The sequence below is a fragment of the Chenopodium album genome, chromosome 14, assembly GCF_948465745.1.
Source record: "Chenopodium album chromosome 14, dcCheAlbu1.1, whole genome shotgun sequence".
Taxonomy (NCBI): Eukaryota; Viridiplantae; Streptophyta; class Magnoliopsida; order Caryophyllales; family Amaranthaceae; genus Chenopodium; species Chenopodium album.
The window spans coordinates 27,013,102-27,018,041 of record NC_137847.1 but is presented as its reverse complement, the minus strand read 5'-3'; the positions used below and the strand labels follow the sequence as shown (position 1 = coordinate 27,018,041).

Genomic DNA, 4,940 nt, shown 5'->3' with positions numbered 1-4,940 from the left:
TCACATTCATTGTTATCAACATCATCACAATTATCAAAAGCATGTGGACAATTAGAAGCATCATGATCGTATGATCCGCATATATCACAGAACAAACAACCATTTGACATATTATTTGAAGTAGAAGGAGGAGTTGAGTTAGAAGATGTACTTCTCCCCTTATTATGGGAGGGAAGAATCGATGCATGTGACGAAGCACTCTCAAGCTTTGCTTTGATCGAGGTCATCTCCATTCCCAAGTTTGAAATTTGTGAGGAAAAATTGTTGATGGCATTGTATGGTCGATTGAATACACCGTAGAACCACTATTGCTTGTCAACTCTCTCTCACCTTCTTGTTCATCATCAATTATTTACACTACCTCCTCTTCCGTCTTGTTCATGATAGGGCCTCTGGCACCAGCATCCAAGCAAGATTTTCCTTGAGGGCTTATACCTCCATAGAAAATTTGGATGATTTTATAGGTGGGAATCCCATGATATGGGCACCCTCTTTGATACTCCTTATACCTTTCCCATGCCTCATATAAGCTCTCATTCCCCTTTTGCTTGAAGCTTTGAATGAGCGTCCTAGCTTCGGCCGTCTTCTTATGTGGATAGAAACGAGATAGAAACTCCTTTGTCACTTCATCCCATGTCCTTAAAGAGTTTGGTTTCACCTCTTTGTTCAACCACTCTAGAGCATGTCCAATGAGAGAAAAAGGGAAAATTTTAGGTCGAATGAACTCTTGAGTAACCCCATTCACCTTAAGGTATTGCAATACTTCTCAAATTCCTTGAGATGGTTGAGGGTACTCTCGTGCTTGGCTCCACTAAATTGATGCCTTTCTATCAATGTCATCATCGCCGGTCTAATCTCAAAGTCATTTGCCGGTGTCGTGGGAGGAGCAATTCCGCTTTCAAACATATAGGCTCCCGGAGTTCTTAACTCCTTCAATGCTACTCTCGGATTAGCACCCATGCTTTCTCGTTCTTCTTCTTCTTGATGGTCTTCCTCTCTTGAGGGACTTGAGCTTAAGGAACGATTAACAACCCTTATCTTTGTTATGGTCCTCTCAATTTCCGGATAAATTGGCACTAAAATTCAATGTCGTTCCCTATGCATACAAATCTCAAAGGAAAATATTAATAGTACGGCTACAAATGTAGCCTAAAAGAAGCAAAATCTTTTTGATTTTTCAAGTAAATTGGAATAGACTCAATCAACTATAACAAATAACCATGCCATTCCCCGAAAACGGTGCCATTTTGATGGGAGGAAAGATTCTAGGTCGTTGAGATATAAAACTCCCCCGATCAAACAAAATTTATAATCAAACCTAACCCTAGTATAGGGGTAAGTCGGAGTCGAACCCAAGGGAATGGAGGTATATTCTATGGTCTAAAGTCAAGCTATTTTGAAGTCTTAGGCAAACGGTTTGGTCTAAAGCAAAGCAAATCAACACAACAAATACTAAGCATAGAAATCAATATCAAGATACTAGGGAATTAACTAGGATCCACATGCATTTACGATAAACATGATAATTTGACGGGAAGTTGATCAATCGAAATATGCGAGGGAAAATTGTATTTGCAATCAAAATCAATTGAAAAGATATTTACTAAGGTCAAGCTAGTGGTCTCTACAAATGACTAACAAAGGAAAATCACAAGACAAGCTCAATCGATAAGAGTAGCTTCCAAATCAATGTGTCGTATTAATGAAAACTATAATGCAATCTAGCATGATAACCAAGGTTAGCGTTACTCCTCAACAAATCAAACACATGCACAAATTCCATAAATTAATTTAATCACAATATCAAATCAATTAAAATCCCCAAATTAGCAATAGTCTATCATTCATACATGCTAATCAAAATATCATCAACATTGTAAAATTGAAAAGCAAACCTAAACAAATCATCAATTTCATCATCAACATTGTAATCAAAATATCAACAATCAAATCAAACAATTAACTAGAAATTCAACAATCTATCAAAGATCAAACACTAAAATTACATTAAAGAGAAAGGAATTCTTACAAAACTTTGATCAATATCAAAGAGAATGAAGATCAAAATGTAGCAATCATCAATTACCAGGTTTTTTTGTCTAAAATCTAAGAACAAAAGTTTCCCAAATTCTGAGCTTCTCTATTTAAAAACTATTCTATTCAATTTTTTAATCAATTCTAGTAAAATTCTCTCTCTAAAAGAAAGTAAATCTATATATAGTAAAACTAACAAAAGGGAAGTTAGTTAGATGTCCAAAAAGAACCGGTACTAGCGCGCCCTCTCCTCAATACACGCGGCCGCAAAGAAATGGGAACAGAACGCTGGCTCGCAGAGCAGGGGCGCGGGCGTGCAGCCCTATTTCTCCCGTTCTGTACCCATTTCTCCGCAGCCGCGCATTATGAGGAGAGGGCGCGCCTGTACGGGTTCTTTTTGGACGTTTAACTAACTTCTCCTTTGTTAGTTTTACTTTATATAGTTTTCTTCCTCTTTAGAGAGAGAATTACACTAGAATTGGATTAGAATTGATTTAGATTAGGTTTTTAGTGAGAGAAGCTCAAATTGGGAAAACCTTGGTTCTTAGATTCTAGAGAGAGAAAATTAGTGATTTGATGATTGCTACTTCTAATATTCATCCTCTTTGATTTTGACCTAAGTTTTGTAAGAATTCTTTACTCTTTAATGCAATTTTAGTGTTTGATTTTTGATATTTGGTTGAATTTCTAGTTGAATGTTTGATTTGATTTTTGATAATTTTAATACAATGTTGACGATGAATTTGGTGATTTATTTAGTTTTTCTATTCAATTTTACAATGTGTAGTGAGTAGATTGCTTGCTAAGGATGTGGTGAAGCATGTATGAGTGATAATTCATAACTAATTGGGGGATTTTGATTGATTTGATATTGTGATTAAATTGGTTGGTAGATATTGTGCATGTATTTGATGTCTTGAGGAGTGATTATTGAGTGTCATTTATGGCACTCATTTGGCATCTTTTAGGATGAATTTTAACCGCTTTTATAACTCTTTTATCTCTTTTTCTTTAGTTTTACTTGTTATTTATCTAGTTTGTGTTTTCCTTAGTTGTTTTCTCGTTTTCTTGCATTTCCTAATTTATTTCGCCTTTTCTCTTTTATTTGTTTGCTTTTCTTTAATTTTAGGAGTTTGGTGATGTGTAAGGATATCCACATCTTTTTCTCGGGATTTGTAAGGCTCAAGATGCAAGCCGGTCTCTCCCTTTGAAGGTCATGTGTTAAGGGGTGCAAAGTCCAAGTCATCTAAGCTGCGCTCTCAAGCTGCGTGGGCATAAAAAATGGTGTTGAACCCACCGTGGAGGCCGTTGGAAACTGCCACCCCCAATGTTCATCAAGTAGAGCACATGGAGGCATCGACGGGTGCACGAGAGGAGCTGCCCTGCTCCCAGGCGCGGGCGCGCAGAGTAGGGGTGCAACCGCGCATGTGCGAGGTGCAGCTGCGCAGCTCTGCCTTCCCCGTTCTGTTCCCATTTCTCCGCGGCCGCGCGTATTGAGGAGAGGGTGCGCTAGTACCGGTTCTTTTTGGACATCTAACTAACTTCCCTTTTGTTAGTTTTACTATATATAGATTTTCTTTCTTTTAGAGAGAGAATTGTACTAGAATTGATTAAAAAATTGAATAGAATAGTTTTTAAATAGAGAAGCTCAGAATTTGGGAAACTTTTGTTCTTAGATTTTAGACAAAAAAACCTGGTAATTGATGATTGCAACATTTTGATCTTCATTCTCTTTGATATTGATCAAAGTTTTTTAAGAATTCCTTTCTCTTTAATGCAATTTTAGTGTTTGATCTTTGATATATTGTTGAATTTCTAGTTGATTGTTTGATTTGATTGTTGATATTTTGATTACAATGTTGATGATGAAATTGATGATTTGTTTAGTTTTTCTTTTCAATTTTACAATGTGTAGTGAGTAGATCCTTTGCTAGGGATGTGGTGGAGCATGTATGAATGATAGACTATTGCTAATTTGGGGATTTTAATTGATTTGATATTGTGATTAAATTAATTGATAGAATTTGTGCATGTGTTTGATTTGTTGAGGAGTAGCACTAACCTTGGTTATCATGCTAGATTGCATTGTAGTTTTCATTAATACGACACATTGATTTAGAAGCTACTCTTATCGATTGAGCTTGTCTTGTGATTTTCCTTTGATAGTCATTCGTAGAGACCACTAGCTTGACCATTACCCCAAATCCGATTTGCAAATCCAAACCATAAAACACTCTTTGCCGATTTCATAAAACGAACCCTAAAGCCCTCTCAGCGTTATCATCAAGAAAGCATGGTCAAATTGGGTGTCGATGAGGACCTTTGGGTTTTGTTTGACAACCTCCAGATAGGTGACTTTGTTAACACATGTTACCAAACTTACCTTTAGCCTAAAAGGGAGTTTTTTGCTTCGGTATCTTCTACTCCGGTTGGTGACAAGGATTTCCAAATCTCTTTTCAACTCTTCAACGTGGAGAAAACTTTATCTCAAGCCGAATTTAATGCGGCTCTTGACTTCAATCTGGGTGCGGATGTTCTCTTTCCCAAGCATGAGTAATTTAATGGTTTTTCCAAAAATACTTGGTGGCATGACATCTTGGGTTTGAATGAGTTCCGCGCCCGCTGCTCTCTAGCTAGTGACATATTCCAACCTTGCCTTCGTGTTCTTTATCGGCTTTTGGGATACTCGGTTATCCCAAAGCAAGACTAAAGGAAGAACCACCAGTCATAATACATGTGGGAAAACCACAATAGTAGCACCAGAATGGTTAAGATATTATTTAGAAGAAGGATTTCCTTTTGCGTATTAGACAAATTCTTTTTAACAAAATTCCTTTAGAAGAAATAATTCTCCCTTGCACTTACATATTAGACAAATTCTTTTTAACAAAACCAAGTATGCCTTT

At 36.8% G+C, this 4,940-nt stretch overlaps 1 pseudogene; it reads left to right on the top strand.

The window, feature by feature from the left end:
• The first annotated feature begins 470 nt into the window (after positions 1-470).
• On the top strand, positions 471-568 carry LOC145580460 (small nucleolar RNA R71; annotated as a pseudogene).
• The last annotated feature ends 4,372 nt before the right edge of the window (positions 569-4,940 follow it).